At 32.1% G+C, this 15223-nt stretch overlaps 1 long non-coding RNA gene across 1 annotated transcript in view; it reads right to left on the bottom strand.

Annotated features, from left to right (window-relative positions):
* LOC125614466 overlaps nt 1–4346 on the bottom strand; it is a 17082-nt gene extending 12736 nt beyond the window's left edge. The window contains exons 1-2 of the long non-coding RNA XR_007345051.1: nt 4335–4346; nt 777–779 (exon numbers count right to left, since the gene is read on the bottom strand). This is a non-coding gene — a long non-coding RNA (uncharacterized LOC125614466). The remainder of the gene's footprint in view (nt 1–776; nt 780–4334) is intronic.
* Nucleotides 4347–15223: the final 10877 nt, after the last annotated feature.

Genomic DNA, 15223 nt, shown 5'->3' on the forward strand with positions numbered 1-15223 from the left:
GCTTTATATATATATATATATATATATATATATATATATCTTTATATACATACACATATATATAAAGATATATATATATTTCTTTTATTTAGCTATAATTTTTAACTTAGTGACTTAAAGATTATATATATATATCTTTATACACACACACACACACACACACACACACAAAGGTGAGATTCACTATGGTATATTCACATATATGCATAGGAAAGTTAGGTCAGATTCATTCCATTATTCTTCCCTTTACCTGTATATCCTCCCTGCCCATCAATTCCCTTATTCTGCTCCAGTGATCTCTCTTCTTTTTCCATGGAATTCCCCCACCTTTTATTTTTCTTATTTTGGTCTAGCTCCTGCATCAGATAAAACATTAACCTTTGGCCTTCTGGGTCTGGATTACTTCACTTAGCATGATGATCTCCAGTTTCATCCATTTACCAGTAAATGCTATAATTTTGTTCATTTTTATTGCTGAGTATTACTCCACTGTGTGTGTAAATGATATAAAAATTAAAAATGATGTATGATATAAAAAATATACAAGAATTCTCAGACAATATTAAAATACAAAATTTAAATATAATTGGAATTGAAGAGGGTTTTGAGATGGAGACTAATGTATGTATAACCTCTTTAGAGTCATAATTTCAGAAAATGTTGTAAATCATGAAAATGAGATAAACATTCAGATACAGGAAGCATTCACAACCCCAAATAGAAAACATCAGAAACAAACCTCATTATGACACATTATTAAAATCCCTAACATAGACTGGCTGCTCTGAAAAGCCATCTTTGCATTGTTCCTGGGTCCAGCTCCCCACAACTACCTCCACTGCTGTGGACTTTGGCTGCTTTATCACCAGAGTCCCTGAACTCTAGTTTCTTTTTTAACCCACTGTATCAGATCACCAGCATGACCAACCTTGTCAGATGCAGCTGTAGACACTAGCCCAGAGATCACCACCAAAGAAGGAAATTGTGGATGAGACAGAGAATGCAAGAGATGCCCCTGCTAATGGGATTGCTAATGAGGAAAATGGCAAGCAGGAGGCTGACAATAAGGTAGATGAAGAAAAGGAAGAGAAAGAGGTGAAAGGTGATGCTGAGGAAAATTATGGTGATGAAGATGACAAAGCAGAGGCAGCTACAGGCAAATAGGCAGCTGAAAATGACGAGAATGAGGATGTTTATACCAAGAAGCAGAAGACCAATGAGGATAACTACACAGCAAAAAATGAAAAGTTAAACTAAAAATAAAATGCTGCCGTGACTTATTCACCCTCCACTTCTCACCTCAGAATCTAAATGTGGTCACCTTCAAGTAAAGAGGCCCACCTGGCCACCCACCATGGGCAGTACCACTCACAGATGACACCTGCTCTCCACCACCCAACCAAAACCACAACATAAACTTGCAATGAGGAGGAAAAAAATTTCCAGGGCTTTGCTTTTTTTCTTAAAAGTACTATTTTAAAAAGGGGAAATTTGTTTGCATCTTTTATTTATATTTTATATTTTTGTACATATTGTTAGAGGTCAGTTATTTTTAATGACCTTGAATGATCAAATAAGCCTTTGAAGAATCTCTGTCCTATTTCTGACTTGTGATGTGACCATGTTCGTTATAATCACAAAGGAGAAAAAAAACAACAACTTTTTTAATAAAAAGAGCAAAAAATCAAAACAAAACAAAATAAAACAAACCCAGCCTTATTCTGATCATTCCAGTCTGTATGTACTTTAACTGTACTATAAATAGTTGATTAGTATGAGATGGTAAAAAGTCCAAAGATAATAATGTTTCTTTTGTTTAATTTTTTGACTATGAAGTTGCTGGGGTTTTTTTGGCCTGTTTGATATATGTGTGAAACAATGCTGTCTAAAAATAAACCAGAATTTTATTTTGCTGAGTTGTTCTAAAAAAAAACCCTAAAATGCAGAATAAGGGTAGAATTTTAAAAATCTCTAGAGAAAAAAATGCCAGGTCACATTGGAAGACAAGCCAATCATAAACACTACTGAATTATCAGTACAAACTCTAAAATCCAGAAAGGTTTGGAATGATGTGTTGCAGGCTGGGAAAGTAAATATCTGTCAACCCAAGATTGCTATACCTAAAAAAGGTAAACTCCATAATATTACGAGAAATTTAAAATGTCCATGATAAGGAGAAATTAAAAGAATTTATGACCACTAATCCAGCACTACAAACAATATTTAAAGAAATACCATGCAGAAGACACCAAAAAAATGAAGTTCACAAATGTACAAATCTTATTTGAAGAATAGCTAAGAAAAAAATTGTACCAAATTAAATATAATTAATAGATTAAAATGGCAGCAATTAATAAATATCTCTATAATAAGTGTGAGTGGTCTCAATCTTCCAATTAAATGACATAGGCTAACCAAATGGTTTAAAAATGAAGATCCAACTGTATATTATTTGCAAGAGCTTAACTTTACAGAAGCAGTCACAGGTTGAAAGTGAAAGAATGGAAAATGACATTCCATGCAAATAGAGCCTGGAAAAACAGCAGAAGTAGCTAGTGTCATATCTGATAAATCATACTTCAAGTTGAAGTTAATCAGAAGATATAAAGAAGGTCACTTCACTCAAGAAAGGGAAACAATCTGAGTAGAGTATAATAATAGCAAATATTTGTACCCGAAAGATTTAAAACTATTATAAATCAAAGGGACTAAACAGACATAATAAAATATTTCATCCAACAACAGCAGAATTCACTTTCTTCTCAGCTGCTCATAGAATCTTCTCCAAAATACAACATATTTTATGCCATAAAAACTCTTAACCAATACAAAAATGATATTATTTTTTTAGATCTTATCATATTATAGTGGAGGGAAGGTAGAAATCAACACACATACACACACACACACAAAAAAAAACCTACAGAAACTATATAAACATACTGAGACTAAATGATACCCTTTTGAACAGTTAATGGGTGATCAAAAAATCAGAGAAGAAATTTTTATAACTCATAGAATCAAGTACCATATACCAAAAGTATTGGGACACTATAACGGCTGTTATAAGAGGAAAATTTATAGCCTTGAGTGTCTACATGAGATTTTAAATACACAACCTAATGGTACATCTCAAACCCAGTTCAATGCCAGTAGTAGAAAGGAGATAATTGATATTGGAGTCCAAATCAAAGAAATAGAGAATATAATAAAGGAATATAAATGTTCAATAAAATGAAAAGTTGGTTTTTGAAACGATAAGTAATATTAGTATATTACTTAGTCAAATTAACCAAATGGAAAAGAGAGATGACTCAAAATAATCAAAATAGTGATGGAGTAGGAGGTGTCACTATAGACATCAAAGTAATTCAGAAAACCATTATGGACTGTTTTGAAACTGTTTATTTCAACACATTCCAGGAGCTAGAAGAAATTTAGATATTTCTAGACGTGTATGATTTTACAAAGTTGAAACAAGAAATTATAGAACACCTAAGCATATTAAATAAAAGCAATGGTATTGAAGCAGCCATAAAAACGTCTTCCAAAAAAGAAAAGCCTGAGAATAGATGTATTCTAAGCTGAATTATACCAGAAATTTAAATTATCCTATATTAGAAGGTCAAGAAGTTCCATCATAAGACTGCTTATAGCTCATAAATAAATTTAGCAAGGTAGCAGTATATAAAACCAACACACGAAAATGGATAGCTTTCCCATACCCCCCTTTTAAATAACTAAATGCCAGTGATCCACAAATTGTTTCATTTAATAGATAGGGATGTAAACTTCCAAATTCATTCTATGAAATCAGTATCATCCTAATACCAAAACTAGAAAAGAAACATCAAAGAAAGAAATTTGTAATCCAATATTCCTGATGAACATATTTTCAAAAATTATTCATCAGAGTTTAGCAAATCATATTCAACAACCCATTAAGAATATTGAATATCATGGTCAAGTTGATGTTGTTCCAGGGATGAAAGGATTATTCAATACATACAAATAAGTATACATATAACATGAGTAGAATAACAGTCAACTCAATACATGCAGAGAAATCTTTCAACAATATTCAACACTCTTTCATGGTAACACTTAGAAACTAGGGATAGAAGACCTTATCTCAATATCATAAAGGCTGAATATTATAAACCTAAAGGCAAGATCATAGTGAAGGTAGAAAATAAACACATTTACTCTAAAGCTTAGAATAAGAAAATATGCCTACTTTCAACACTCCTATTGAATGCAGTACTAGAAATACTAGACACAGAAATTATACAAAAGAAATAAAAAAGGTAAAAATAAGGAAGAAGTCCAATTACCACTATTTGTATAGTATATGATTTTATATTAGAAGATCAAAAAGTTCTACCATAAGACTGCTATAACTAATAAATAAATTTATCAAATTAGTGGAATATAAAATCAATATACAAAAATCAGTAGCTTTCCTATATACCAATAACAAAAACACTGAAAAAGAAATCAGAAAAATAATCTCATTCACATAAATCTTAAACAAAATAAAATATCTATGAATAAATCCGAGGAGATGAAATAACTCTACAGAAAAATTTATAGAACATTGAATAAGAAATTTAAGAAGGCACTAGAATATGGAATGATTTCTATGTCCCTATTAATAGGCACAATTAATATTTAAAATGACTATATTATCAAGTGATATACAGGTATCATGCAAAACCCATAAAAATACAAATGACATTCTTCACAAAACTAAAAAAAAAGTACTAAAATTCACATGGAAGAACCAAAGACCCAGAATAGCCCAAGAAATTCTAAGCAAAAAAAGCAATGCTGGAAACACCATAATACCTGACTTGAAATTATACTACATTCATAAAGAAGAATGAAGTTATGTTTTTTGCAGGAAAATATGTAACTTCAGGGCAGTACAATAAGAAAAATAAGCCAAACAAAATGTGACGTGTTGTATTTTTTTTTAATATGTGGAAGGTAGAGACAAAAATGGGATAAAAGAAGGTAACATAAAAGGTAGATATGAGCAATCTTACATGAAATTCTACCTCCTTCCTTTCTCCTTTCTAACTTGTAATTTAGGATATTATTTTCCCCTTCAAGATTTATAACATTTTGGTCTGGGGATGTGGCTCAAGCGGTAAGGCGCTGGCCTGGCATGCGCGGGGCGCTGGGTTCGATCCTCAGCACTACATAAAAATAAAATAAGGATGTTGTGTCCACCGAAAACTGAAAAATAAATATTTAAAAATTCTCTCTCTCTCTCTTCTCTCTCTCTTAATAAAAAGATTTATAACATTTAAATATAGTTCTGTTACTACAACTTGCACAAGTTTATAATTGTATGATTTATCCATTTGAATTTGTCTCTTTATTAACTTGATTTTATCCTCATATAGTTCTGTGTAGGTTTTTCTTATTTATTTACCTATCTATTTATCTATTTATTTTGTGGTGGTTTTTATGTTTTTTTCCAGAAACTTTCTGAAGTCTTCTTCAGCGTCTCCATGCCCTAGTATAGATATTATATTCATGTTTTAACATTTTTTTCTGAGAAAACAAATATTTTATCTTTAAAATCAAGTTGATGATAGAGAATAGTGTTAAAAGACCATGAACAGAATTTTCAAGAAATTTGGGATAACTTGAAAAGAGCAAATTTAAGATTTGTCAGGATAGATAATGGCTTGGAGGTACAACCCAAAAGAATGCACAATCTTTTCAGTTAAATAATAATAGAAAATTTCCAAAACATAAAGAATCAGAAAATCAGATACAGGAGGCTTAGAGGACCCAAATATACAAAATTGCAGAAGACCCACACCAATGCACATTAATATGAAAATGTCTAACCCAGAGAATAAGGATAGAATATCAAGGGCTGCCAGAGAAAAGGGAAAAGTCATGTTTAGAGTGAAACAAATCTGGATCTCAGCTGATTTCTCAACCCAAACCATCAAAGCTGGGGGTCTTGGAAAAATATGTATCAAGCTGTGAAAAATAATGGATGCTAGCCAAGAATACTATACCCAGCAAAATTAAGCTTTAGAATTGAGAATGAAATAAAATAACTTCCATTATAAACAAAAGTTTAAAGAATTCACAACTAGAAAGTTTGCTCTACAAAATATATTCAATAAGATACATCATGAAGAAGAAATGACAAATAAAAGTGAAAAACAGCAAAGAGAGGAACTACACTGGAAGAATAATCAATGAAAGTAGAAACTAACTGAAATTAAAAATGAGAAATAAATTAAAATGACAGGGAATGAAAATTGTTTCTCAATTATAACATTGAATGTAAATGGTCTAAACTCATCAATCAAAAGACACAAACTGGTATATTGGATTAAAAATCAAGACCCAACAATATTCTGTCTCTGAGAGGCTCACTGCATAGGCAAAAACATCCACAAAATGAAGGTAAAAGGATGGGAGGGATGTATCATTCACGTGGATTTCATAAAAAAAGAAGGGGTTTCTATCCCATCTCAGATAAAGTGGACTTCAAACCAAAGTTAATCAGAAGAGAAAAAGAAGGACACTTTTTATTGCTTAAGGAAATTATATTTCAACAAGACATAAAAATCATAAATATTTATGCCTCAAACAATGGAGATTCAACATATATCAAACAAACTCTTTGTAATTTTAAGAATAAAATCGACCACAACACAATAATATTGGGTGACTTTAACACACCTTTCTCACCACTAGATAGATCCTCCAAACAGAAACTAATAAAGAAGCTATAAAACTAAAATATACAATTAATAATTTAGACTTAACAGACATATATAGAATATTCCATCTCTCAGTGATTGAATTTACTTTCTTCTCAGAAGCATGAATCCTCATCTAAAATAGACTGTATCTTAGGCCACCAAGCAAATCATAGCAAATACAAAAATTTAGAGATAACACCTTACATTCTATCACATCATAATGAAAGGAAAGTAGAAATCAAGGAAGAAATAAAAATGGAAGCTACTCTGGGGACTAAATAATCCATTATTGAATTATGAATGGATAGCAGATAAAATCAGAGATAAAATTAAAAAATACTTAGAGGTGAATGAGAATAGCAATACAACATATCAAAAATCTCTGGGACACTATGAAGGCAGTGCTAAGAAGTTTATTGCATTGAGCTCATTCATTTAAAGAATAGAAAGTCAATGAATACATAACTCAACATTACATCTCAAAGCCCTAGAAAAAGAAAAAGCAATCAATAGCAAGAGCAGAAGAAGAAAGGAAATTACTACTGAAATACAGATTATAATCAAGAACCATTTTGAAAATTTATATTCTAATAGAATATCCCAAAGATATTAAAAAAATTCTAGAGACATATGACCTACCCAAATAAAATTACAAAAATTTAAACAGATCCATTTCAAGCAACGAAATTGAAAACACCATGAAAAGTCTTCAAAGAGAGAAAAGCCTAATACCACAGGAATTCTCAGATAAGTTCTGCCAGACATTCAAAAAAGAACTAACACTAATTCCTTTCAAATTACTCCATAAAATATAAAAGAATGTGATTCTTCTGAACTCATTCTATGAAGCTAGTTTCACCTTGATACCAAAACCAGACAAAGATATATCAAGAAAAGAAATTTTCAGACCTATATCCTTGATGAATATACATGCAAATTCTTAATAAAATACTGGCATTGCATACAAAAACATATTGAAAATACAGTGCACATGATCAAATGGGGTTCATCCCAGGGATTCAAGGTTGGTTAAACATACAGAAATCAATAAACAAAATTCATCACATCAATAGACTTAAAGAATCACATGATTATCTCAATAGATGCAGGAAAAAGCATTTGACATATCTATTTTTTCCTAATTACTTTACTTTTCACAAATATGTTGACTACAGTTATCCCCATATTTTCTTCCTTATTCTCACACATTTGAAATTGATTGTATCCATATATTTTTCATTCATGTTCAAAACACTAGAAAAACCTGGGAGAGTAAGAACATACCTAAACATTGTAAAAGCTACATATGGCAAACCCAAGGCCAACCTTATTCTAATTGGAGAAAATGGAAAGCATTCCCTCTAAAACTGGAACAAGACAGGGATGCCCTCTTTCACCAGTTCTATTCAACACAGTCCAGGACACTCCAACCAGAGCAATTAGAAGAAAGAAATCAAAGAGATACAAAAGGGGAAGAAGGACTCAAACTATCTCTATTTGCTGACGACATGATTCTGTATTTGGGAGACCCAAAAAATTCCACTAGAAAATTTCTAGAATTCATAAAAGGTACAGTCATACATTCCTGGTGGTGCTACAAATTGGTGCAATCACTCTAGAAAGCAGTATGGACATTCTTCAGAAAAACTGGAATAGAACCACATTTGACCAAGTTACCCACTCCCCGGCATATACTCAAAAGTCTTAAAGTCAGCATACAGCAGTGACACAGCCACATCAATGTTTATAGCAGCTCAATTCACAGTAGCTAAGCTATAGAAGCAACCTAAGTGCCCTTCTACAGATGAATAAATAAAGAAAATGTGGTACATATACACAATGGAATATTAATCAGCCATAAGCAAGAATGAAATGATGGCATTTGCCAGTAAGTAGATGGAAGTGGAGACTATCATGCTAAGTGAAATATGCCAATTCCCCCAAACCAAAGGCTGAATGTTCTCTCTGATATGTGGATTCTGACTCATAATAGTGGGTGTGGTGGAAGGAGAAGGGGAGGTTCACTGGCTTGGTTAGGGTGGAGTGGGGGGAATGGAGCAGGAATGGGAATGGGAAAGACAGCAGAGTGCATCAGACATAACTTTCCTATGTACATATATGAATACAGACCAGTGTAACTCCACATCATGTACAACCAAAAAATGGAAAATTCTACTCCATGTATATATCTATGATATGCCAAAATACATTCCACTGTCACATGTAACTAAAAAAAATTGGGTCTTAAAATTAAATCACCTTATCATAGGTTATGTCTTAGTACAATCATTTGTCTCAGTTTTTTCTGGAACCATTTTCTTTCCTCTTTCTTAATCTCATGGTAATTTACTTTATTACATGTGCCTACATCCATATGTTGAGTTATTTACTTTGGGGACATCAATTATTCACCTTGGAGATTTTATTTGCCCTACATATCTTTTGTTTTCCTAATTACTTCATCTTTCAAAAATATGTTGACTGCAGTTATCTCCAGATTTTCTTCCAAGTTATTATACATTTAAAATTGTTTGTATCTATATATTTTGCACCTTGTTTTTTTTCTAATTTAGTTACTAAATGCATATAGCTTTTTGACCCCTGGTTTATTATCACAAGTTGACATTCTTAATTTTTCATGTCTAACTCTTCATTTAATCTGAGTTGTTCCAAAGTTCAAAACATTTGTGATTTTTCTTTTGATCTTTTTGCTAGGTTTTCCTTCTTGTATAGCTTTGTTCTTGGTCCTTTATATTAAAATTACCTCATTTATTTTCTTTAATTGCTGTAATATGGACACATAATGTCAATGTCAATTCTTTTTCTCTTGTTCATGCTGTGGAAGACCTTTTTTAAAAAAATTCTCACATAATATAGGTAATTTTAACTCCTTTGCCAATGCTTTTGAAATATTTAAGCTGCGTTTTAAATGTTATATCCACTTTTTCCATAAACTCTAGTCATTGAGAGAAGGATATTCCTGAACTCAGCTTTCCTTTCCAAGAATTTGTTACTTAGATATATTCCACTTCTCTGTGAGATGTATTTTATTCCCTTAAGGTATCCGTTGACTTAAATTTACTACACAAACTCTTCCTTTAGCTTAAATTCATTCATATTAGTCAGAGACATTCAGTCTCATTGTTAACTTCCTATCCTTTACATGTATCACTCTAGTATTGAATAGAGTAAACATATACTAAATCAGTTTGCTTTTTCAAATTTGGTAACATTAGCTAAAATTCAGGGACTTTTGTGGATTCACCATCATGGTTTCTAAATATTGTTTGGGTGGACATTGTCATATTCTTCTAAATCATCATCTATTTTGTTGGTGGCTGCCATTTTTTGAAGTTAATTACATTGTTTTGTGCGTCTTATTTAACTTTTGCTAGCTTTTTCTTATTAATTATTGCTGTTTTATAAGCCTTTTTGCTATTTTTATTATTCATTTCACTTTAAAAAATTGATATTTTTATTATGAATTATAGAATTTGAGTCAGAATGTATTGTATTTTTCCTTTCGACTTAAAACTGAAAATCTAAAGACTTGGTTTTATGAGGTCCAATTCTAGAATTATTAGGAAATAAGAAAACAACATTGTTGCTATATCCAAATGATTTTAGGAAAACTTTATTATAAATAATATGTTTTGAATCATTATAAATTATAAAGTTGTATAAGCTTGAAAGCTTGAACTTTTGACTCTCAGAGAAATAATAGAAATCTTCATCAAACAAAATTATATGAAAAGGATAAAATTTTTCCCAGTGAAATTGTTTCATATGTGCATATAATGTTAGAAAACTTATTTAAGGCCATAGAACAAAAGAATTATAATGTCTACTTTGGTAGCATTTATATTTAATTTTCATTATTATTTCATTTTCGTCTCATCCACAATATTACAAATATCAAAGTGTTACACGTTTCTTCATGTGATATCATTTTAGGTATTTTGATATAACATAATATGGCATTAATGTGAACAAATGGAAAAGACCTACCACCTAATTATATAAATTAGAGATTAAAAAGATATTTTATCTTGTTCAACCTGCATTTTTTCTAAATATTCATTTTGTTTCAAAAAGAGTCATGGTTTTGCTGTGAAACAGAATCCATATTGATTTAGCTTTGTGCTGAATGTGTAAATAAAATTTTATTCTTAATGGGACAATACAAAGTCATATTTTAAGTTTATGATTTTCAGTGACTTTATGCATTATTAGATTTTTCCCTGCATTCACATATACATTTTATTTTTTTATTCAATGAGAGAAAACACTGTGTATAAGTTAAAAGTTACTTCAATGTCAACTAAAGCTTGACTGATTAAAACTTCTGACAGGAAAAGAGTGGAGGCCTAATTGCATTTGCATGACTTTCAGACCTAATAAACGTATATCTTTGATAAAATTTCTAAGAAATGTTTTAACAACCAAAACTGTATGATTATTTAAATTCACTCTCACATTTTTTCCATCAATCACCATTTTTTTGCATGTGGCCAGAAAATTGAAATAGAGTTCACATTGAATTTTCATTTTGATAAATTGGAGACATTTTGAGTAAACATAATCTAGGAGCAGAGGGTCAGAATTAAGAAACTGTGGTTGGTATTAAGTGTATTTGTTTTAAATGTTAGTAGAAAAAGGAGTTGAATAATTGATTATGCATCATATCAGACAGGTAGTTAAAATTCAAGAAAAAATACTCACAAAAGAATTAAAACAATTGATGCCAAAATAGAGCTGGTTACAACTAGAATTAAAGAAATCATTGTTTTAATAGTGATTGTATGGAATGAGATATAATCTTGTGGGAAAATGATGTTCTCTTACTTATCTTAAAAATTACCTGTAATCTAGTAGAACAATAATAGTAACAGATTATACTTTTGGCTTATAAATTGTTTTACTGTTTAAATTTTCATTCTTCATACATAACACATTCAGAAAGAGAAGAAATATTTTATGAATTTGTCTCCTAAATAATAAATAAATTACTTACTTTGCTTGATAAGCCTTGATGTTTCTGCATGCTGTGCATTGGAGATGTGTGCAAACACTTTTATATGATGGAAAAATCCTGATTTTTCTTTAAAAATTGCAACATTTTGAGCCAAACAAATGACAAAACATCACAGTTTATTTCTAAATGCTTTGCATTTTAATATGGTTAAAGTTAAGGTAGTAAGTAATTTCAGAGGTTTTCCCTTGAGCTGCATAGTTCTTTTCATATGTAATTATTCTCTTAGTACATTAGATAATGCTATGGTTCCCACAACTGTATACACATCTATAAATCATTAATGAGGCAGTTAATTGAAACAAAACTATAAAAGATTTGCATTACCCAGCAGAAGTCTGCTTTAATTGACTTTTAGTTATTTACAATTGATTTTTCCTTTTGGAATAATAATTGCAAGTGATTTGGGTTTTCTCTTTTCACAGAAATTATACATTGTATCTTCTTCAAAATTTTTCTATATTATAGAGATTCTGACAATGACCATTATGAAGGCTGTAGTAACATATTTATTAAATGAGATCCCTCTTAATTCTCCATTCTGAATCCTATACTTTTGCCTCTCCCATCAAAAAGGGCTGGTACAATTGGGAGAATCTGAAAGAAAGGACAACTCCAATTTTGCACAAAAATGTAAAAATGATAGTGAGAACAATGAAATATATTTTGTACATATTTATTGATTCTTTATGTTTCTGAAGAAATATCTTCTCATTGTTTTTCCAATATAAAGTGAAAAACAAGTGAAAAAATGTATGTGAGTTCAAAGAAATCATACTGTTTGATATTAAGCACTACCTTGTAAAACAATTTATCTTCAAATATAGTAAAATGCTTTAACATTTATCATCTCATTGTATATTTCTGTATTTGTATGCTGTATTGTAATATTATTCATTTTCCACATTTTATATTACCATTTCTCTGCTATTCATCATCTTTCAAACCACTGATAATCAATAAATGGTCTATTGATGGCAATAGGATTGTTATTCCCCTGTTTATCAATCATTGATTATGGAACCATTATGGGAAAGGAAAGATAGACAAACGATAATTGTTAAGAAATATCTAAGGAAGGTATCCAAACAATCCAAATTTTCATGGCAGTTATAATATAAACTTTAAGAAAAATTTAAAATTTGTACTTAATGACTATCACTATGAGAACTCTTACTCCCAGATCTCCATACATATGATATTAAATTTTAATAGTCTTCCAATTGACCTAAGATATAATGCTAAATTTAGCATCTCCAGCAAGTAGGAATTCTCTTAGGGAAGCAAAGGACTAGGTGGGCTGTATCTTAGTTTAAAGATTAGCTTTCTATCTTGGAAATTTGAGTGAAGCGTGGAAACACTTAGGCATTCCCTGAAGGCCTCACAGATGCAAAGGCTTCCCTAAGGTGGAAGGGTGGAATGGTGAATTGCTTACCTTTATACATATAAATGTTCAACCACCTTCATGAATGTCCAAACACTGGGTTTCTTGACTTTTTTTTTTTTTTTTTGCTCAGCACAGTGTTTTGCAATCCATGTCATTTTGTGTATTCAGACTAATTTTTATTTTTTTGTTATCTTTTCAGGACACATTTGAAAGGGAGAGACTTAAAGGGAGTAGTCCTCGGGACCTTAAAGCAAGTAGTCCTCGGGACCTTAAAGCGAGTAGTCCTGGGGACCTACAACAACTAGACTCTGACTTGAACTCAACCCGTAATCAACTCAACCAGGTTAAAGACGAGTAAGAGGAATGCAAGTTATCTTTCTTCAAAAAGAATTGTTTTCAATTTAACTGTTTAAATTTGAAGGAGAATAATGGCTCATGTGAAATGTGGGCATTTGTAAATAAGTAACATGATTTGCGTGTGTGTGGGCATTTGTAAATAAGTAACATGATTTGTGCAAGTTGGGAGTCAATGTCTGAGTTTGGGGACAAGATACCAATCTGGTCTGTGATCTCTGGTCCCTTGCCTCCATCTGCTGAGCTATTCCTCCTTTGCAGGTCCAGCATCAGCTCAGAGTTATAAATAAGTAAAGATTGTAGATGAAAATCTATCCTTGGGAGGAAAGATTTTTTTGAAAAAGATATAGAAGGGGAAGAGTTAAAGACGATGAAAGATCAGCTAATGAGGAAAAAGAAGAGAATAAAAGACAAAGCAGCTATACTAATGTTCTTTTCAGGGCCTATTGATGCCTGATGGAGAGAGTTAGAGTTTAAAAAATAATATTTTGAAATAATTCTTAGGTATAATAATATATTTTAAAAAGTTAATGGTAGGCAACAACAGATGTCAGAGGCAGGCTCTGGGCAGTCAGGGTAGCAAGCACAGGGAATCACTGCAAAGAAAATTGCAAGTTTGGATTTATTCTTGAGGAAGATAGACAAATATGCATGAAATTGCCTTTGACAGAACTTAACAAAAGTCTGTTAATAAGGTCTTTCCACTCCCATAGTATCGCTCCATTGCTTCTGGGAAGGGAAAGGAAGTCTGTTTTAACCAATTAAGTCTGTGATGATATAGTTGTAGCCCTCTGTGTTGTTCTCATGAGATGTCCTGTCTTCTCTCCCAAATGAAGATATCCCTATTGATGTAGTTTTACTTGATTATAAAAGTAGTACTAATTTCCTCATCAAATGTATACAAGTACCAAAAATGTTACCTCACCTCTGTCAACATGTTGGTATATTTGGCTCCAGACATTTTTCTACGTACTTATGCCTCTACATGCACCTGTGCAATTTTTCACTTGGAATCATAGTCAGCGAGCAGGAGTACAACTGCAGAAGTCAAATTGTACAGCTGTAACATGCAGGGAACATGATTTCTCTGACTCTCTATTTATTTCAACCCATGTCAGCTGATCTTTATATTTGCCTCATCTAGGTCTTTCCTGGTTAAGTATAGTCACTTTTGTGAAAACTTCAGTTAATAGTGAGAACTTCTATTCAGAGGTAGTTTTGCCCTGGCATGGAGCTTCCTTTCCCCTTATCCTTCCTTAGATTGGCATCTAGGGAAAGGATGCTACAGATAAGATCTTTTGCTCATGTACTGTATTCTCAGCCTTAGTGGACTTGGCACTAGTGTCTTGTGCTGAGGGGTCCTGAGTTGTGCTTTGTCTGCTTAGGTTTCCAGGAATAAGAGCCCCTCTAGATGCTTCTAGTTGTGAAGCAGTGTTGAGAGCCACAGCCAAAGGGGCCCCAGCAAACTTCCAGCTGCCAGCAAACTTCCAGCTGCCGGCTGATGATTGGCTCACAGCGGCCCCAGCAACATCTAGCTGATTGGCTCCTCGGCCCCAGCAACATCTAGCTGATTGGCTCCTCTGCGGTGATGCTCATTGGACTGTTTCCCTGCCCTTTCAGACCACGGAGCTGCTCATTGGGGGACTTTTTTTGGCTCCGCCCACGTGACCCAGCCAATCGGCCTCAAGAGCAGGAGGATTGTGGGAGGTG

The sequence above is a fragment of the Marmota marmota genome, unplaced genomic scaffold, assembly GCF_001458135.2.
Source record: "Marmota marmota marmota unplaced genomic scaffold, marMar, whole genome shotgun sequence".
Lineage (NCBI taxonomy): Eukaryota > Metazoa > Chordata > Mammalia > Rodentia > Sciuridae > Marmota > Marmota marmota.